The sequence below is a fragment of the Lontra canadensis genome, unplaced genomic scaffold, assembly GCF_010015895.1.
Source record: "Lontra canadensis isolate GAN:19392208 unplaced genomic scaffold, GSC_riverotter_1.0 scaffold82, whole genome shotgun sequence".
Taxonomy (NCBI): Eukaryota; Metazoa; Chordata; class Mammalia; order Carnivora; family Mustelidae; genus Lontra; species Lontra canadensis.
The window spans coordinates 8,711,222-8,734,009 of record NW_022631076.1 but is presented as its reverse complement, the minus strand read 5'-3'; the positions used below and the strand labels follow the sequence as shown (position 1 = coordinate 8,734,009).

The 22,788-nt window shown below is 38.9% G+C and overlaps 1 protein-coding gene across 2 annotated transcripts in view; it reads right to left on the bottom strand.

Moving 5' to 3' along the window:
• DYM (dymeclin) overlaps positions 1-22,788 on the bottom strand; it is a 338,342-nt gene that overhangs the window by 118,614 nt on the left and 196,940 nt on the right. The window lies entirely within an intron of this gene.

Sequence of the window (22,788 nt, the reverse complement as noted above, 5' to 3'; positions counted from 1 at the left end):
CCTCACTTTTAGATATGACCTCGCCGAAGATCACCAGAGACAGCCACTAAAACAACAAGGAAGAAAGAAAAAAGGAACCCAGATGAAACCGAGATAATGCAGGGAGAAGCTGAGAACTCCCCAAATGTTACCATTACTAAACTAAAGGAGCTAAGTAAACATGTCAGCTGTGAAACAAGGAGGAGGTGGTATCAAAAGGAGTATCAGACAACACAAAAGAACTCTTGGAAAGTGTAAGTATGATAGCAGAAATGAAAACTTCAACGAAAGAGCTAGAAAATAAATCAGAACTTTCCCAGAAAGTGGGGCAGAAAAGACAAAGAGATGGCAAGCACCAGAAAAATGGCCAAGAAATGGTCCACAAAATTTAGCAGAGGATATTTTAAGACAACAAAGACTATGGAAGAAGGAAAAAGTGGACATTATTAAAGAATTATTTCAAGGAAACTTATCAAAGTTGGAATATATGCCTTTCCCAAAAGAGCCCACCAAGAATCCAGAAAATAGGTTAAAAAAAAAAAAAGAAAAAGAAATCCCCCTCCCCACACACAGTATATGACTGGAATTTTAAAACATTGAAGACAAAAGAAGGTCCTAGAAACCAAGAGAGAGAAAGAAGAGGGAGGGCCATACACAAGCTGTCAAGAATTACTACGGCATTAGACATCTTGACGGCTACAGAATAGTGAGCAGCGCCTTTCAAACGCAGAATGAAAATGACTCAAAGGGAGAATTTCGAACCCTGATACATTTTTATTCTAAAGGTTAAAATAAAGATATTTTCAGACACATTTTCTAAGAAAGTAAATAGCATATACTATATGGACCATCGGTGAATAGTATCTCGTACAACAATATAAAGCACCAGTCACTGATCTAACCTGAAAGCATGTGCACTTGTAGTGGGAGAATGGGAGAACATGCCCCCAGCGTGCGTGCGTGCGTGCGTGCTCAGCTGCAGGGGAGTCTAAGGAGATGACTACTACTTTTGCAATATTAGTCTGTTCACATAAAATGTTTTTCCAGTTCTCTGCTTCTCGTGAAGAATCCTCCTATTTATTCAGAGAAAGTTGAGCAGGCCAATGATTGCCAACAAGAGCCAGGGAGCCTGTCGAAGACAGACCAAGTCAGAGGTGAGGGAGACGGGAACAAGTGTTGGATGGCTCTAATAAACGTGGGAAAAACCGGAGGAGCTAAACACCTTTGGCAAAATAAAAACTCATCAAAGTCTATAAAGATTATTACTCATCTTATGAAATATGTCCCCTTGTACTTAGAGAATATGATATAATTAGAAACTTCCCAGGCTTTTCCTCTCAAACAATATATTATTTGTTTTAATATGCTGCTTCATGCCCAACTGCTATACTTATATGTATGTTTTATGATACATATAATACATTATGTGTGTTGTAAACATGGGGTTTTCTCCTGAAATGCTAAGTTCATTTATAGGCCTTGATTACAGATATTTTTTACAGTGTTCTGCATATAACAGGGTCTAAAATATGCTTGCTACTAAGATTTGTCTTTCTTCTTTCTCTTCTGCCTTTCTTACTCCAATAAAAGAAACTGCGAAGACATCAGTATTTCTACCTTACAAAACTGGAAACATGAGAACTTTATTTTTAGTTAAAAAAAAAAATCTTATTTTTAAAGATCTAAAATTAAAATGAAGGAGATGGTTAACTATATAATTATCTTCACTAAGAACACTGGCATTTATAAAAGAAGCAAGGTCAGAGGAGAATAAACTGCCCATTCACATTTAATTGACTTAATAACCATAAACATTACTTTACATATATAATAAATAGCTTAAAACTCATTTCTATCCAGGACAAGTGCTAAAATGACATTGATTTTATGGCATGTAAGGCAGAGGACAAAATAGGAAACCTCGGTACCAATAAATAGCTACCTGACTGTGAAGGAAGTATCGTGAAAATGCAAATGTTTAGTAGACTACCAGTACGGACAGCAATGGACAGAAACCTGGGTCCATCCTCATACTTGATCAGCTCGAATCTATATTGCTCCATATTTCAACACTCTAAGAAAAATTCAGTAATTCATCCTCTAGAAAAACCCTGAAGGTAAAAGCAAAAGATACAAAGATATGCATTTATAAAACCTAGTAAGGAAAGTTCCCACCAAAAGGGCACACACTGTACAACTGTGTAACCAAAAATTATATGTAGAACCAAAAATAGCTAGTCATGCAACAGAGCAAGGGAACTGACTAAACGATGGGTCTTATTAAAAAAATGCTGACGGGCACCTGGGCGGCTCGGTTGTTAAGCATCTGCCTCCGGCTCAGGTCATGATCCCAGGATCCTGGGATCGAGCCCGGCACTGGACTCTCTGCTCAGCGGAAAGCCTGCTTCTCCCTCGCCCACTCGCCCTGCTTGTGTTCCCTCTCTCTTGCTATGTCTCTCTCTCTGTCAAATAAATAAGTAAAATCTTTAAAAATAAATAAATAAATAATAAGAATTTTTAAAAATTAAAATTCAGGAATTGAATTTCTACTGGTTAAGGTAACAAAATGAGGAAGTCATTAAGGGAAAACTGAAAGGTAATTAACAACTTTAAAAATCATGCTACATGAATTATTATAGGTATAAATATTTTGAAAGTAATGGATAAAATACATGATCTGTCAATACACAATCTGGTACCGACATTAAGAAAAATGTGAGTGGGTGAAATAAGAGATTCCATCTTTAGGTTAAAGTCGATTTTATTTTTTTACAAATGTGTTCATGTGTGTTTTTAGCTTTAAAGTCATTCAGTGGAAAAATGTCATAATGCAAAAGGTTTGTTTTCTAAAGTAGATTTTTCCAATTTTGATTAAACTTGGTTAGAAATGCTATTTAGTAAGAATGACCTAATTAAAAATTTTGTAATTTGATTTATCTCAAAGGAAAAACTTTATCCCTAATTTTAACTGGATATTATACTTAAAAATGGATACTTAACTGGATACTATACTTAAAAATGATATTCTTATATAAACTTAAGTATAATGAAAGACCCAAAATATGTTTTAATTAGTACACATTCTAAAGATAACAAACTTATTAGAAGTTTTATGGTATTTTATGGTATTTTCAAGTGTATTATGTAACAAACAAACTGATTTCCTGACTGGAAAGAGCTTAGGTTGTCTTTCTCAGTTACTTTCTTCGTCCCTTGAGAAAACTGCACGCCGAGCAGACAGCAAACCCATCCACTTAAAACAAAAAAAACAAATTCTGTAGCACAATGTCACTAACTTATAGCAACAGTTAGGACTGAAATAATATCTAATGACAAAATTCATCTGGAAAGTGGGATTATCCCCCAGTGAACACAAGAGGAGTCAGGACAATTCAGAAGTTACTATCACAAGTTGGAAGGCACTTCCTAAGTAGAAAAAAATTTCCTCTCAGGGGAAGCCTACCAAATCAAGTATGTTTACTATATGTCAGATTTTACAAAGATAGTCACAGGAAACATGACACTAATCACTGTATTTAGAAAACGCTGCAGAATACCTACTTTTCTCTTATAACACCATTTATCAGGAAGATATTTTCCAGGTGTTGAATCCTTAATAGTGGGGATCCCAAATAGAACTTTGGGATTTCTTTTGCTTAGCTTTTAATCTTAATTTAGCAAATATAATTAGTCTTTGGGAGGGCTATAGGAACAGGAAGTCTTAATTGGAATTATAGGTCTTTACTAGTAAATGCCTTTTTTCAACTTCTGCTAGACTCATTACTATTAAAAAATCTTCAGATTTATGAAAACTTTTTACTTCAACTTCCTTTCAACCTTTGTGTGCTTAATTACTAATTTATACTTGCTCTATATGCTTTTAATATATATCTTCCTTTATCTTTTGCTTGCATATTTATCCCATTTCTTCTCTGAACATAATTTTAAGGGCACAGATGTCCATTCCTGTTCTTTTCAACTCTTTTGCAAGGCCTATTGTGTACACACAGTAAGTTAGTTACTCCCCTTCCCCCACATTCTTTTTAAACAAATCTATCCTGATCAGCCAAATTCTTAAAAAATATGGCTGATGATTGGTGGAAAAATATACTTTTAAGTTCAAGTTTAGAAAGACCTTTTAGAAAAACCAAGAAACCAAATATATATTTATAGTAACTTCATTGGAAACCCACCTCTACACCATGACTCACTCTCAAATACAGGAGCAGTCCCCGCCCCTCCCCTAAAGACATAAGCCCAAACCACAAATAGAGAGAGAAAGATTTCCATGTATGAATCAGTGCCCAATGGAAAGCTATGAACTTTAAGTCAAAGTCGTATTAATCTGATTTAACACAATTCTCAACAAAGCTAAATTATTAGCTTTCCTTAGTTAAAACTTCTAAGTAAAAAATTAATAATAATAATAAAAAAGGAAAAACTTAAGTGTAACCAAAAACATGGAGAAGAGTTCTGATGGTAAAGTTAGAGCAAACTTAGAATTCCACTACGGATTAGCATGATGGTCCGTGTTTCTAGAGACTACTCTGCAGTATCAAGTCTCAAATGTACACAAGGTCTTGCAATTAAAAAACTCCAGGAAGACGGCAACTGCAAGCTCTCCTATCTAAAATACTTTTAAATCATTTTAAGGTAGTGTTTTCATGAAACATACTTTTGTTATCTGGAGTATGTATAACTCCTAATTCCCAGGGATGCTAGATAAATGGGGTATCACTTAATATCACTTCAATAGCACTTTAAAACCCTGTAATGTTTGAAGGCAGAGTCCCTATCAGCTCTGGGTTAAGTTCAAAGAGCAGAGTTACTAGAGTATCAGTCAGAATATTTCTGATATAAAGTTATAATGTGTTTTAATTAAAACATATTTCACAATACAGGACATAAATCAAGTGATCCTCACAAATAATCACTATTAGATGTGCTTTTAGAACATAGCTCTTTCTTATAACTGCCAGTAATTATAGAGGTAGAATTCTATATGGAGTTGTAAAAATATCACCATTTAGAGCGCAAATGAAGTTGGGCAAATGAAGTTGGGCATAACCTGATAAGAGGTTAGAGCGCAAATGAAGTTGGGCATAACCTGATAAGAAATAATCTATTTTAAGAACTGTGGTTAGTATTGAACCACATAAAACCCCCCAATTTTCCTAAGACCCCGACATAAATTCATGCTTTGTGCTCCCTCTGCTGGCTCTAAAGCTATAGTTAATCCCATTCTCAAGAGGTTTTTTTGTACAAGGCAATCCCATTACAACACTGAATGGCACTGGTATATCATATTTGGGATCTCAAAGATGTAAGTCAGCTCCCTCCCTTAAGCACTGAGGAAAAACAAAAGAAGAAAAAACAACTTCACCAAAGGTCACTCGGGGTGCTGAGAAACACACTTTGGACTCCTGATCCAGTGGTTCTTCTACTCCATCACGATCTCAGTCTGTCTTCATGTACAAGACTATTACTGAACTATACTTTGCTGCGAGCTACCTAAAACGTGGTTTATCTTTGAGCCACACAGGCTTTCCATTGCCCCATAATTACAACTGATAAAGGCATTTCACCAAAATTCAGTGCAGACATACCAGGCTCAAAGAGTTCCACGATTCTAATTTTCTTGGACAGGCCCCAATTAAAGTCACCTATTGTAAAGGTTCCTGACACACTGAATACTTAAATTTCTCCAGTGTGCTCCTACCATTTGCTTACAGGAAGTCATATGCCACCATATTTGTCTCAGAATACATGGTCACCATATAATATGTCTTCATGTTAGTAAAAACCATAAAAGTCATTTTGTTGATGATGGGAAGGGACAGCACCATCTATCCAGTGCCTATTACAAACCAAGGATAGGTCTGGGTCTTTATAGAAATTTTTGCCCTAGGCAATCTGTGAAGAGGGCATTACAGTCCTTGTTTTACAGAGAAGGAAGCTGAGGGAAAGTAACTTGCCCAAGATCTGTTTGATAGCCAAGTCTCTACCACTTCCTTTGTACCTAACTCTTCTGGTATTTTGTTCATTCTTCAAGCAACAGAGATAGTTACAGTAAATGATGCTCCCTTACCACCGGTACCATCACCACCACCTCCTGCAGAAAAGCAAGCTTTGAGCAAAAGAGATTTTATTAAAAACATGAAGCTGTGAGATTTCTTTTAAAAGGCAAGGGTTAATACTTCATTTTTAAAAGAGTAAAGTACATGGTACATACCGCAAATATTCATTAACTCGTAGCCTACGTTAGATTTAATTCCAATTGACTTTTGTGTAATGGATGCATTTAATTATTTGTCATGTAGTCAGTGTGTGGAAAACTGAAAACACTAGCTCTGGTCTGATAACAATACTATTTACACAGACACAAACAGTCTGGGATTAAAGAATTTAATCTGTTCAGACAAAAAGTAAATATTTATTAAGCTAAAATATACAAGTCTATCTTTGTAGGGAAGAGACATTTGTTTCTTGATGAAAGATATAAATTGTTATCTAAATCACTGGCAATTTTATTCAAAGTGAAGTTTAAATTCTGTGTTCCTCCTGAAAACAGAAAATGAAAGACATCAGTGCCTATCCTTGTTCTCTGGGAATGTTACTTATTTTCACAGAAGGGAATCATGTTAAAATATTCAAACAGGAAAGCGGTGTTAAAATGAATACAATTCTCAAGAACTGACTGGTAACCTATTTGGACAATACAAGGGATGTCAACATTTTAGATATGAGAATGTCGGGATACCTGCCTGGTTCAGACAGTAGAGTATATATGACTCTTGATCTCGGGGTCATGAGTTCAAGCCCCACGGTGGGCATAGAGATTACTTTAAAAAAATAAAATAAATTAAAATATCTTAAAAAATCGCTTTTTTAAAAAGATTTAAAGAAAGAACAAGAAATGAGAAAGTAGCCTACGTTAAATGTAGACTTAAGGAATTTAGTGGAAATGACAAATGAACGTAAATCTTGCATAATATAAGTAATGTGATAAACTTGTTGCCCGAGGCTCTATAGGAAGCATCATATAATATTTATGGATATTGATTTTTCAACTGAAATGACAGATAAAAAAAGCCCTGTGTTTGATGATCTGAAGAAAGGAATTTAAAATAATTCAGACACACTTGTGTTCAAACACCAGTTCTTCACTTACTAGCTGTGTGAACTTGGGCGCTTGACTTTCCTGCGACTCAGTTTCCTTCCATGAGGACAGCGACTGCCACCGAGACTTGCTGGGACTGCTGACTGAGAGGAAGAGAAACACCCTAACTGGGAGTGTGAGGAAAAGGCCACCAGTCTGTGCCAAGTGATTATCAGCATGGAGAAATGAGGGCGCTGGGTTACCAGCTATGTCAACTTTCTTTTCTTTTTTTAAGATTTCTTTATTTATTTGAGGGGGCGGGGAGGGAGAGCTGAGCAGGAGAGGCAGAAGCAAAGAGAATCTGAAGCAGCCTCTCCACGCAGCATGGAACCTGACGTGGGGCTAAATCTCACGACCCTGAGATTACCATCTGAGCGGAAACCAAGAGTCGGATGCTTAACTGACTATGCCACCCAGGCGTTCCCTAGCTATGTCAGCTCTTAACTGCTGTAGGTTAGCAACGAATTCTGACTTTTTATAAATACTGTGCAAACCAAATACACCAGCTATCAGGGCTGGGTCTGGACCACCAGCTGCTGATATTAGCTTCCCTTGTGCAGAATTATGGGAAGGGCTCCATGCCACCCAGAGGAGAAAGCATCTGGACTCAAGGTTGTTCTGGGGTTACACAGATATTCTAAAGTAAAGAGATGTGCTCTAGCAGGAAAAGTCAAGAGCGGAGCTTAAGATGATTTTATGAGAGAAACTCAAAGCAAAAGTGTGTCTCCCTGGCACAACATGGTTTTGATATAGCTGAGAACTATATTTACATTCCAATTTAAAATCTTTTTTATATAAATGTATTTTAATTTAATCCTGATTCCCCACCTAGTAAAGAGAATGTTGTTCCTTGTCCTCTGAACCTCAACGAAATAAACCCAAATTAACTCAACATACGAATGTTGACCAGAGATGTATTTCTTTTTTGACCTTTTCAAGAAATGAACTTCTGGTTTTATTGATTTTCTCTTATGGCTTTTCTGTTTTCTATATCACTGAGTTCTGCTCTCTGTCTTTAGTCTCCTTTTTGGGATTTAATTTGCTCTTCTTTTTCTAGTTTCTTTCTTTCTTTTTTTTTTTTTTAAGATTTTATTTATTTATTTGACAGACAGAGATTACAAGTAGGCAGAGAGAGAGAGTTCGAGGAAGCAGGCTCCATGCTGAGCAGAGAGCCCGATGCGGGGCTCGATCCCAGGACTCTGAGATCATGACCTGAGCCGAAGGCAGAGGCTTAACCCACTGAGCCACCCAGGTGCCCCCTTTTTCTAGTTTCTTAAGGTGGAAGCTGGGGTCACTGACTTGAGACTTTTCTTCTTTTCCAACATGCTATAGGCATTTCAGGCTATAAATTTCCCTCTAAATACTGCTTTAGTGGCATTTTGATCTGCTGTATTTTCTTTAGCCAAAATTACCTTTTTAAATTCCATTCATTTCTTCTTTGATCTATGGGTTATTTAGAAGTATGCTATTTGATTTCCAAATTTGGAGGATTTTCCAGGGAGCCTTTTGTTATTGACTGCTGTTACAATTCCTTCGTGATCAGAGGACATGCTTTCCATGACTAGAATCTTTTTTGTACTTACCAAGTCTTGTTTGATGGCACAGAATGTGATCTTTCTTGATAAATGCTCCCACGTGCAAATGAGAAGAAAGTGTATTTGGCTGTTATTGGTTGGAGTGTCCTATAAACGTCATTTAGGTCAAATTGGTTGATAACGTTATCTGAGTTTCCGATATTCACACTCATCTTCTACTTGTTCTACCAATTATTCAGAAAGAAGTATTTAAATCTCTAATTGTGGAAGTGTCTCTATTTCTACTTGGAATTTTTTTTTCCTTTTTAATTTTGAAGCTCTGTTCTTTATTTGGTGCATACATTTAGGATTCTAATAGTTCTCCTGTCGAAGTGACTCCTTTTGTCATTATGAAATGGCCTTCTTTATTTCTTTATTCCTGGAAATACCCTGTGCTCTCAAGTCACTCTCAGTTTCTTTTGACCACTGCTATTGATAAGGTTATGTTTAGCACTTTGCCATTAGTTTTCTCTCGGTCCCACCCATTCTTCCTTCCCATTTCCTTTTTTTCTACCTTCTTTTAGATTATTTTTATGATCTGATCTGTTGGTTTATTAACCACTGAACAGTGGTCTGGAAATTCTATTAGAACAGTGAGCTGTGATACACCCCCTTCTTTTCCCATCCATTAGGGATTAGTTTCTTTTGCTGTTTGATGCCCAGTACTCTGAAAACCGTGGTTTCTTACATTTTATCTGTTTTTGTTATTGTTTTGGGATGAAGGGTAAGTGAAAAGCAATTTTTAAATACTTATATAAAAAAATACAGTTTTAGAAATTTTGTATAGAAGCTTATTAAGGAATGCTAAAGAAAACCAAAGATTTTTTATTTTTTTCTTTACTTGAAGTTGTACTGTACAATTTTTCCCAACCTCTCATAGTCACACTATTTTAAATTTCACCCTGATTTCTCAAATATGACACTAAGTAAATGTTTACCTCACTTTGTGTAGAAAATTTATTCCCTTAAAATAATCCCACTAATTATGTGCTTTGTAGCACCATCTTTTATTTGCACAGTCTCATGTTGTAGATTATACATGCCAATCATTCTAGTCTTTTAAAACTCATTTTTCTTCACTGTAGAAACCAACATACTAGGTATTCTCTACTTTTTCAGATAACACTGTGGCACCATGAGGGAAGACCATAAAGCCGTTTTGCATTCCTGGTTCAAGCCCACCATGCCCTACTTCACTTCAAACACTATCCATGTTGATCTGCTCATTGGTGAACAGGTCACGCCTTTGCTCACACTGACCTCCTGGCCTATACTTCCCTTTCCTACCTCAGTCTGCCCAGCAAATTTCCAAACTTAGGGAAAAAAAAACACTCATCACATTTTCTAGTTAGCTGTATCCAGTTTATCTCCTTTACTAAAATATAAAGTTCTTGAGCATGAAATAATTCACTTTGGCCTTCTTGGTGCCCAGTACAGTACCTATATATTTAAAAGTTTCTCAAAAAATCTTTAATTGTGGGTGCCTGGGTGGCTCAGTCAGCTAAGTACCTGCCTTTGGCTCAGGTCATGATCCCCGGGTCCTGGGATCAAGCCCTTCATCTGGCTTGCTCTAATCTCTAACTTACAAAAAAAAAAAAAAAAAAAAAAAAAAAAAAATCCTTCAGTTTAACTGAAGGAAACTCAGAAATAATTTGGGATGCAGCATGTTACGGACTGAATGTATGTGTTCCTCCAAAATCCATATGTTGAAGCCCTAACTCCCCAGTGTTGCTATATTTGGAGTAAGGAAGTAATTAAGGCTAAATCAAGGTCATAAGGGTGGGGCCCTGATTAAACAGGATTACTGTTCTCCTGAGGACAGACACTAAAGAATGACCTCCCTTGCCCCTCTGCCCAGGACCTGCACAAAGAACAAATCATCTGAGCACACAGCCACAGAAGGCAGCCATCTGCAACCCAAGGGGAGAGCCCTCACTGACACCAACCCTACTAGTACCTTGACCTTGGACTACAGCCTCCAGAACTATAAGGAAATGAATGCATGATGCTTAAGCCTTTCAGTCTGATATTTTTCTTTTACAGCACGTTGAGTTCACAGATACAGGGAGGTGGTTAAGATGAGGCTGTTCCTCTCTCCCAACTAGAAGGCAGGTAGGGTTCTTGGGTCTCCAGGGCCAGTAGTACAAACTCCTCAGTTGAAAAAAAAAATTATTTCTGCCTTTTCTCCAGAGGGCTATACTTGAAACAGTGCTGCTCTGCTGTTTCATCCTTAGTCATTACCAGCATGACTCCCTACAAACCAAGATCAGATTGGCTGTAACCCTGTTTACATGCAAATTAACACTAAAAGAAAGCTCAGTTCTCTAAGGACTGGGTTACTGAGGTATCAGACAAGCTCACATTTTTATTCCATCAAAGAGTTCTAGTTACTCTAGTTGTATCTCAGAGGTATGAAGAACAATCACATTGCTTCTAGAATGTCATTTGTAACAGTAAAGCGGAAGAAAGAACGGAGTCTGGACAGGGCTCTGGTTTCAGAATGGGGTAACCAGAGAGGGCTCTACTGAGGAGGTGATATTTAATCAAGGACCTAAAGAAAGTGAGGATGTAAGGTGTACAGCTATCTGAGGAAAGAACATTCTAGGAAAAAGGAATAATAAATGCAAGTGAACTGAAGAAGGCCACGTTCAAGTCAGATTAGTAGTAAACATTTCATGAATCTCTTTAACTGGTTTTCTGAAGCTTAAAAAACCTAAAACACATCACTATTATTTGCCAAGATCACTCCATCTCACTCTTAGCAAAAGTAAGTTTCATCTTTCTTACTTAAAGCTGGAAATTAAAGTATTATTCTTTAGCCATCAATCCCCTGCAGAACGGGAACTGGAAAAGCATGCTGCTGCTAAAAACATCTTTAAGGTTTACCTTAATGCAAAATGAGAATTGCTATATTCAGTAATTCAATAACAGGATAGTGAAAAGTCTGTTTGCTTCTGAAAAGTGAGAACTGGCACAGACAGTGAGATGTGAGCTGTATTATGTTGAAGCCGGAATGAAAAATAGTTTTCTAAACTAACTTCTCTTTAATTCCTGAATTATCATCACGAACAAAAGGCACAAAGCTGCCAGCAACATCAGAAAGCTTCAAGTACTTACTACTTTAAGTTAACCCAAACGGAAACCAGACTGAGCACGGATAACTGGTCGCTGGGGTCACTGTGACAGCAGAGCGTGGGCCCCTCGGGTGAGGCACCAGCACCAGCGAAGGGTCCCACACACATCCCCTCATTTAAACCTAGACTCCACCCCCCACAAAAACGCCAGCACCTGCAAATCAGACTCAGCAATGGGTCTGCTAATCCTGGCCAGAATCTGCTACTTTAACGATTTACAGTTTCTTTTTTTAAGGGAGGGTATGATGTACCACTTTCAAAATTTGGAATTTTAATTTCCCGTTTTGGCGATCTATTAATGAGCTCCAAACAGAGTATTTAATAATAACGGGATAAGGTCTGTGCCAATTTGCCTAGGATAGTCCCAGTTCATGCATTCTGTCCTCATGGAACAATAAATAGAGTCCCTTTTTCTTCTCCTAAAGGGTCCTGGTTTGACGGGTAAGTTATATGGTCACCCACTTGATGACCACTTCCTTTTTTCCTTTGCCCATTCACTGTCTTTCTCACTGCGTGAAGAAACACGCTGATCTGCCACCATTCTTTCCTCTGGGGGTGCCCACAGCTTTCCTCATCGCCGGGGCTCTCCATGTGCACAGCACAGCTGTCTCCAGATGGCCCCACGGCACTTCCACTTGAATTTTCGGTCTCCTCTCCTCCCACACCCAGTCCCGTCCCCACTCCTTCCTCCTAAGTGAACCCTTTGTCTCCCTCGCCTACTCTTGCCTCTATTTTCTTTCATGCCGCCCCCCCACGCTGGGAAGAACCTACTGATCTACCAAATTTCTATCCTCAAATCACTTTTTAAAAGTCATTTCCGTCAGTGAAGCCCACCTGGGAGCGCCTATCCGCCCACCTGTCCTATTTATGGATCAAATCTGTCAGACTAACCTCTCGGAGGCTCAAATGTGAAATGTTTTTGTTATTATATTGAGGTTTTCACCATATTCACTCACATCAAAAACAATGCAACTCCTGACAAACTTTACTATATCCAAGTAGGGCTTTTAGACCTATACTATAGCTATAAACAACAACAACAACAACAACAAGGAAAATACATAAACCAGAAGGATCTTAATAAAAATGATAAATCCAACTCTTGCTTTCAGAGGCTCGAGGGCCAGTCAGATGTGGTTATTTGGAAGCTGAAAGGAAGACCATCCTCATTGGTAGTACACGATCTAAAAAAAGACTCTTTCCTGGACCCGACTTTAGTCAGGTTCCTGAGTATGAACACCTTCCATCCCTGGACATGTCCTCTAGGAGCCCAGTGTTAAGAATCCTGTCAAGCTGATTTGGGCAGAGTCCCCCCACCCTAAATATCTGGTTAAATATTCATCCTCCAAAATCCACCCAGGTCATAGCTGATAGCCCTCACCTGCCTTCAGTAAGAATCCCGTTACATCGGTTTAGTAAAAAATCACCCTACTTCCGGGTGCCTGGGTGGCTCAGTGGGTTAAGGTCATGATCTCAGGGTCCTGGGATGGAGTCCTGCATCGGGCTCTCTGCTCAGCTGGGAGCCTGCTCCCCCACCCTCTCTCTGCCTGCTTCTCTGCCTACTTGTGATCTCTGTCAAATAAATAAATAAAATCTTAAAAAAAAAAAAAGTTACCCTACTTTCTTAATAATTTTCCTTCTGCTGACACCCACCTCCCTGCAGTTTGCTGTTTGACTAGAAGCCCACTTTCCTTTGTTGTAGTCGGAGTTGAGAGCCTAATCTCTCTCCCCTATTCCAAAACCCCACTGAAGCAGTCCCCCTCAGTAAGTCTGCCTCACATTCTTCAACAAAACCCAGATAGGAGTACACAGGAGATGAGTATTCTTAGTATGTCCTCAGTGGGTACGTTGTGGTACAAAGACAATGAAAGAGATAAGTGAGTCTGTAAGATGTGGCTGTTCATAAGTGAGAAATTCCCCTCAAGAATATGGGAATAGGGGTACCTGAATGGCTCAGTCGGAAGAGCGTGTGATTCTTGATCTTGGGGTCATGTGTTTGAGCCCCATTTGGGGCGTAACGATTACTTAAATGAATAAAAACGTAAAAAAAGAAAAGAGTATGGGTATAGTTGCTACGCCTTCTTCAGGGCAAAACAACAACAACAACAACTTTGGATTTATAGCTCTGGTCAAACTTCTAAGTAGCACATGAGTACCCAGGAAGCAACAGGGGATCTACTGTAACAGTATTTTGCCCCCAGTGCAGTTTTAAAAAGCAAGCAGTCTGCATGTACTGTCTGCCGAACAATAAGTTAAGCCCAGAAATGACCACAAAACAAGAATGCAGGCAAACAGAGCAAAAGGAGAATAAGAACAAATGACCCAAGAGTCACTCATGGGCATAAATGAATTGCATTTACAAGTCTGGAATCAATGCCTCTTAGTTTCTATCATGATTCCAGCTCATGTGGACCCTCTTTCAGTGGAACCACAAGTTATTAATGTACACCCATTCGGTGCAGACACAGGTTGCTATTGTCATCATTATATCCACAAGAGGAAGGGAGGGACTAGAAAACCAGACAGTGAGGGTAAAATAAAATGTCTCTAAACCATGGTAACAGGAAATGCCACAGACTCTTGCAACAGTCACACCAAGTGTCATACACAATTTTGTAGCCTGGACACCTCCTGTTGCAGTTTAGTGCCTGGGCACAGAAATCCAAAGACACTGAGTGATTCTTCAGAAGGCATATTAAAAAAAAAAATTTGGTGAAAATTAAGGCTCTTTTCTTTCCATTAAACTAGACTACCACAACCCATTGCTTCAATATCTTGCTTGCTGTAGTAATGTTGTTAGACAAGACAAGGAAACAGCAAGAAGGGGAAAAAAAAAAAAAACCCACAGATGATTGCCCATTGCACTTCACAGACCAGTATTTAATCCACAGTGAGGCTCTCCAACCTGACCATTCAAGGCTAGTAGAGACTATCGTACAATCAGCTAACCTATGAAAAGTATTCCCCAGATACGCTTTTCTTATTGAACACGTTGAAATAAATACACCGGCAGCCATGTACTCACTGGTTCTAGATTGATTTGTTCAGACTTCCTTTACTTTCTACAGAAAAGATACTAACTGCTACCTTTAAATGTGATTTTTAAGTTCAGGACTGAAGGATATGTCATGAATCCTAAAAGGTGGGCCTACCTTAACAAGACACAAATTGCTCTCTCTTCCAGATTCCCACTGCTGCCACAAGCCCTGTGTGCTAGGATGGACAGACCATATATTAAATCCTTCAATCTTCTACTGTCAGGAGTAACAGGACTTGAATTTCCTACTGGCTTATACTTTGTGCTACTTGAAATGAATGCACTAAGAAATTCCTAGCGTCAGCCTGAGGTACAGCAAATATAACAAACATTTAAAAATTCTATATAAATGTTATCTGGACTAACATACACATGCATATATGACAGTTAACTATACTTCTAAATCCCCAGGAAAAGTTATTTGGTTTGTTTGTCTAATGACAGAAGAGTAGCACAATTGGTAGACATTGAATGGAGGAGTAACAAGGGAGCTCTAAGACTTTAAGTCACTATTAGAAATTATATCCAGTTGCAAACTGCTTGTTTCTTTTCCTAGTGGCAAGTAAAATGTACAATTTATTCTCTGGGGTGCCTTGAAAACCTGCCTACAGATGCTTGCTTTATGAAATCTGGTTAAAAATTTTTGAGAACAGCTTGTATCTACTATTACTTTGAGAAAAAAAAAATCAAATCTATGTCAAAAATTAACACCAAACTTGGACATCTGATATGTCAAAGTAAGGATTTTTGTAAGGATTAGTAGCTTTGAAACAGGAGAGACAACATGTTTACACAGTAACAACCACACTAAATGGTCCATACACAGAATTTAGAGGAAGAGAAATACAGTTTTGAATTTCTGGATCTATAACCTATACTTTAATTTTAAATTTTCATCAGTTTTATGAACTACCTCCAAGTGAAATTGTGAGTGTGCAGAGAACAGAAGTTCAAGACCTTAAAAACAATTAGTTTAAAATATATAATCATCAAACAATATCAGATTTGTAGTGGGCTTTTTAAGATGTGTCAAAATAATCTGAAAGGCAAAGTTACTTCATAAAATCATACTGTTATTAAAAAGCTTGATGGGAGGCAGTAAAATGTTAAAAATGGGACTTTTAGGGCCAGAATATTTGCATTTCCATATTGGCTTTACCATCTTCAAGCGAAGTATTAAGACAGCCCATGCATCACTTCCCTCGCGTATGAAATGGGGATAATTAACTATCTCAGAGAGCTGCCTCGAGGATTAAAATAAAAATAGTTAATAATTAGAACCATGTCTGTTACAGAGCAAGAGCCCAATAAATAGTGGCTACTATTAGCATTACTGGGCAAGGAAAATATTTTGTATGCCTGCTCCACGATACAGCCTTTAGAAAATCTATACGGTACATCTCAAGTTCATTTAAAAATTAATTTTTAATGAACTACCTATTATAGACAACTAGTTCATAGAATTGTTATAGAAAACGAGCGGCCTATTGGAACACATCTGACTCTAGTTTAGATCAATATAAGAATGCACAGGGGACAAATGCCTACGAAAATGAGGAACTCTTCAGTTCCCATTCCAGCTCAGATCTGCAGGGTGGAGACTAAAAATGTAACAAGAGTGAACTGAGATTTTTAAAAAATAGAAGCAGCTATCTATTGAGAGTAATTCATTCTGCACACGTATGGTGAGATGCGTTTCTCTCTCTCTCTCATGCGGTGACATTCAGTGAAGATGAAACTCTGATCAGAGTAGAGACTCTGAGAGACCTGGGTTCTACTTCTGCTTTGTTGTGCGGTCTCTGCCAAACCATTTAATTTCTCTACAGTCTCCTCTGCTTCCTCATCTTTTGTAAGATAGAAATTAGTAATTTTGTTGTCCATCTAACTTAGAGGGACGGTTTTAGAACAAATGCCACTCCTACTCAGGGCCACACTGAAAAGAATTTACGTTCCTCATCACAAGCATGACAACAGAGTTACTGAGTGCCAGTGTATTACTTCAACAAACGTTAACTTCTGATTTATGTCACTACCTATTCAAATTCTGGAAGTCAAATAAATGTAAGGGCTGGCATCATGACGTGCCAATGCATGGAGAGTAGGCGGAATCACTTTTCTTCCATATATGGGAAACCCTGTAAGTTTCAGTCTCTCGGACATTTAGTGACCAAGAATATTTCTCTAATAAGCAGTTATGCAACTCTGCATGTCGGAATATGCACATGGAATTCCCTGCAAATGGCAGCCCCAGGGGAAGAGCATTCAATGGCGGGGGAGGGGGTAATTCTGTACCCTCTCCAAGTCCTCCATACACAGTCTAACCTGCACGAGAAATTTTAATTTTAATTTAATTTTAATTTAATTTCTATCTGCCCTGTTCACCTTCAGGAACTCCGGTTATACCTATACACCCACAGGTAAAACGCTGAGATGTGAGTGCCTCCTCTACCAACACTCTATACCTGAGAACATTTGCAAGGGGGGAAATCACCACTTTTTTTGGATCACATATGAATTTCATATTGTTTTTCCCTAAGATTCTGTCACTTCTTTCTAAGTTTGTTTCCATATGCCCAAATTCTCATAACATCCTTCTCCCAGAATAAGTATCTTCTGTTATGTTTTAATTATTGATTTAATCTAAATTTCTTCCCTCTGGACAATACACTGTACAACCAGGTGATAGTTCAGGGCAGACGACCATGGCAGGTTAGAGAAGCATTTGTTTCAAGTGGGGTTTTAACGCCACTGTTGGTCTTCAATAAATCTTACCAATATTTGTAGACGTAACACAATGAAAACATTTTTAAAAAACATTTCCAAGTAGGGATAGTGTAACAAATCTGTTTGCTTCTCTACTAAAGAATTTTGAATTAAAAAGGAAGTTAAATAGAATTTTTAATACATACTGTGATATACTTTCTTATTTCTTATCCATATTTCTGAACCTTCATTCTGTTACCACTATTATAGCCAGTAGCCTCCATAATTTATTTCTGCCAAAGGAAAACTGCAGGGGTGGAAGGTGGTGATAAAGCTTGTTAAAACTATTTTCAGGTTATTTTCTAGTATTGTGCTTAAATTTCAAGAGGCAAAATTTAAAGTAAAATAATTTTACTTTTCCCTTTGAGTTTCTTCTGCTTGACTACAGCCACCCGAGAAAATATTATTTTTGCATTTTTACGAGGCACCTTTCAAAGCATACTGATACTGCTTTGATGGTCATGGTTTACCATGTAAATCCAAAAAGTAGAAAGTTTATAAAATATTTAAGGAACGAGTAATGAATGGCATATGCCAGGCAGTTTTACTACATAACTATAGAAACTATCACCAGGATACTTCATTATCTAATGATGCTATCTTGAATGCTTTTTTAAAGATGTAGTAGCTTTATTTATTTATTTGTTGAGGGAGAGGGTGGGGGGCAGAGGCAGAGGAGCACCTCAAGCATGCCCCATGCCCAATGCAGAGCCCAATGTGGGGCCTGATCCCATGACCCCAAGATTATGACTCAAGCGGAAACCAAGAGTCAGACACTCAACCGACTAAGCCACCCAGGAGCCCCTGCAATAGTATTTTAATAGGATTGCCACCTTATTGCTTCTAGCCAAGAAATCTCTGAAGAGCGGCCATTTTGTGGACCTAAGTATCACATTAGGTGCTAATGATGAGCGGACTAAAAACCACACATTTTTTGTCCTCCTGGAGCTTACAGTGTACTCTAAAAGAGAGAAAGAGAGCGAGAGAGAGAGAGAGAATGTGTGTGTGAGCAGAAACATGGTATCAAGCATAACAATGGATTTAGGGATAGGGAAAAGCCCCATGTAAGGAAGTATGAAGTGTAGAAAATACGGAGTAGAGTAGAGAAAGAAATATTCTGAACATGTACAAAGGCCTAAGACAGGAAAGGGATCAGCAAATCCTGGAAGAGAAAGACCGTTGGTGTGGCTAGAAAGTGTGTCAACCCAAAGACAGAGGGTGGCCACTGAGGCCATCTGAGCAAGGAAGAGACGGAATCTGATTTCAATTCTCTTCAGATGGTTACTTGGTAAGGGACTGGGGGTGGGTGGTCTGTACTGAGAGCAGAGGAAACCACCACTACACGTGAGATTGGGATGGTCTGAGCTGGAGTGGCTGGCAGCAGGCACAGAGGAAAGAGGACACATTCCATTTACATTTTAGAAACAGAACAGAAATGGACAGAGGATGGATGTAGGAGGTGAGGGAAAGAAAATCCTGATGACTCTCAAGGGATGGGCATAAGTGTCTTGATGGCGGGAGACACCACTTGCCAAGACCGAGGAGACAAACAGAAAAAGTTTGTGGAGAAAGGTTTAAGAGTTCGCCTGGGAGATGGGGTTTGAGAGGGGCGAGTGGTGATGTTAACACTGTGGCAGCTGACAGTGTGGGGTTGGAACTCAGAAATGCAGCTGGAGTTGGTCATTTGGGACATACTGCCACATGGATGACCTGTAAAGTCATAAAAGGAGATGGAAATGCCTGAAGTAAGAGCTTAAGTGAAAAGAGGGGAGGGCCTTAGGAGCAGGCCTTAAGGAATTCTAATATTTACAACAAAGGCCTCAAAAGAAATGGCAAACCTGTGGGAAGAAAGCCAGGAGTACGCTGTCACAGAAGCGAAGAGAAGGTAGTGGGCAAAGCCATCCACCTCAGCTCTGAGACCAAGCAAAGATGGTGGCCGGTTTGTCCAGAATGCACAGCCAACAATTCATTCTTTTAATTCTTGAGAAAAGAAAATCCCAAGTCCCCAAACCAGAAAACATGCATTAAAAGAGTGATTCTAAAAAAATTTAACTACATATTGTTTATTTTTCCCAACTTTTCTGATCTGAATTTACCTGTTCTGTTTTGCCTTACAGGCACTGAGTACTAAAGTACTAAAGAAGTAAGTCTGAAGACCGACACCACATTACAGAACACAAAATAAGCTTGATGACAGGATCAAGTAGTGAATATGTAATTCAAAAGGAAACCATAATGGTTTAAGTGGAATAATGCATTTCATTTCATGCCACAGAAGTGGCACAGAAATCAATAAAGCACAGAGCCACAACAGAATTATTAAGACAGTATCATGTGCATGAAAAATTATTACTATGGCTTCAAATATTTATTCATGACAGATTTAGTGAGTGGTATACTCTATGACAAGACTGTTCTAGTAATTAAAAAAAAAAAACTCTTTTGAGGAAACTCATTAGAAGACTGTCCTAGATTTACGCTTAAGATGTAATCCTTTTTCAAAGCAATCAAATGGCACCAGATGTCATTTTTCTAAACCACAGTATAAAAGACATACCAAATGGCGAAAACACTCCGAAATTTGAAAGTACTACAGTTTAGACATGATTTAACATTGTGCTTACTTAGAATAATAAACCAATTCAGTTAGAAAAAGTCCCTTCCCCTAAAAAAAAAAACACTATAAAAATTCTAAAATATGCTGAGAGAAATTTTCTGTGATCACAGATCAAGGAACTATGTCTCTTTCCATAAACCACTGTATGTCTTTGCCAACTAATAAAATGATTTTACATGATGCTGGTGAAGAAAAAAAAAGAAAAACCAGAGATATACACTTAAATTGCGGCAGTGGAAGGAGGGCAGAGAAAAAACAAAGGAGAAACTTATAATTTAAATTTACATAATTTTTAAATGCTTAAAAAATTTAAAATTCTTAAAATGTCATGTATACTTCACTAATTTCCACAACTATTTGTATATATCATCTAGTTTTTGTCAAGATGCATATAATATATAGTTGTTTATAGCAGTATATAATTTTACATTCTTTCCTCACTTAACATTATATTAAAAGTTTTCTGTATTTCTATTTTTCTTCATAATATTTTTCAAGGCTATATCATATTCCCTTGAGTTGAGAGAATGTAGTTTACTTGACCAATCCCTTATTTGGTTCCTAAATATAACTCTTTCTAGAGTTAAATTATTTCCCTAGGATAAATCCCAAGACATTAGCATTTCAATAATTTTTGGCAGATATTTCTTTATATAAATCCACTATTTTCTACCATTTTTTACCTTACATATGCAATTTATGCAATTACAAAATAATCCAGGATTATATCGTATCTCTAGTATACTAAAACAATTTTTTTAAAAGATTTTATTTATTTATTTGACAGAGATCACAAGTAGGCAGAGAGGCATGCAGAGAGAAAGGAGGAAGCAGGCTTCCTGCAGAGCAGAGAGAGCCCTATGCGGGGCTCGATCCCAGGACCCCAGGATCATGACCTGAGCCGAAGGCAGAGGCTTTAACCCACTGAGACACCCAGGTGCCCCTATTAAAACAAATTTTTAAATGGTTGAAAAGTTATCGGCAGGTGGACTTAACAGGACAATCTAACATTGAAACAGTAAGAACTCCACCGCCTCCTGAGATTGGAAGCACCCAGAAGCATTCTCTCAGAGATGCTATAAAAACAATTTTTATACTGGAAAGAAGTCTGCAGTACAATGACTGAGGTTTCTATCTATAGCAGTAATTCCTGTTAGACGAAGGCAAAGTTCTTTAGGGATAAGTTGATACCTCTATCCAGGGACTCAGTTACATTTTAAACACTGTGCACTTTTGGTGAAACACTTTAAACCAAAGCTATTTGAGACTGTGCAGTGAGTCTGAGATGACTCCATTCAGGCGTCTGGCTTGCTCTGCTCTTCTGTGTAACACAGTTCTGCTGAAAGAAAAATCTGTCACCTGCAGACTAGCATACATTTGACCACATGTCCGTGTGGATGCAGAATGTCAGTCATCTACAAAGGGAACACGGCACAAAGGCGACCAGATCTCTCCTTTTGCGAAAATCCCACGGTGGAGGTTCCTGGCCCCCTGTCCCAGACTGCATGAGCTGGCACATGCTGGCGCGGAAAAGCCGGTGTTGGGGGGTCATTGCCTTAACTCCAGGGCCCGTGTCGACAACTACTGTATTTCCTCTCGGCCATTCAGAAAAACTGGTCCGGGCCTGGCAGAACTTGGGGGCTGAGACAAAGCACATCTGGTGTAACAGGCCTGGAATAAGGTGAGGGAAGACGGCTGACAGCCAGAGAGGGGGCAGGCTTGCAAAGGGACAGCATTTCGAAAATGCCATGAAGTTCTCTCAGACTATTTCCTCAGGGGATCTACCTGATCTACCACAGCCTGACATTTCCCAAGGGCTTTTCAGTCCTGAGGAGGGCCCGCCCTGCACTGAAAACAGACCCTTTGGAGGTACGGACCCCCATCGTGGCTGGGAGTACTGAACACTCGCCCAGGATGAGAAAGGGACCCGAGTGGGCAGGGGCCGAGGCGTTGCAGGAAAGGTGCTACAAGAGGAAACAGAAAATGTGAAAGAAACGCTGTTCCAACTTGGAAACAAAGTGCACTTCAGCTCTGCCAGGAACTGGGTGAAAGGGGCTCAGGAATCACAGGCGGCTTGGGCCGTGTGCTGCCTTTACCTTTCCCCTCCCTACTTTCCTCGCGCCTCCTGACTTTGTCTTCCTGGTCCCTTTCCCTCCACTGCCTTGTAGCTGTCCAGGTGTCCCCGTATGCCCCCTCCCCTGTCTGCTCCTGTGACGGGAGGTCTGTGACCCCAAAGGCAAGTGGATAATGGCCTCCATCACCAATGGCATAAGGCCCAAACTGCTGCTCCTGGTGTTAATGCAGGTGAACTGCACAGCTGTGAGGTGAGGTCAGACACATGAGGAGGGGTATGACGGAGGCTCTATCAATGAGGCTTAGCGTCCGGCAGGACAGACGTGTACATGACGACATACACAGAGAAAAGATAGGAGAAGTACAGTTGATGGCAGCCTTACGTGCCAACTTGGCCAGGCTATGGTACCAGTGGTGTGGCTGAACACCCACTGAGACACTGCTGTGAAGGT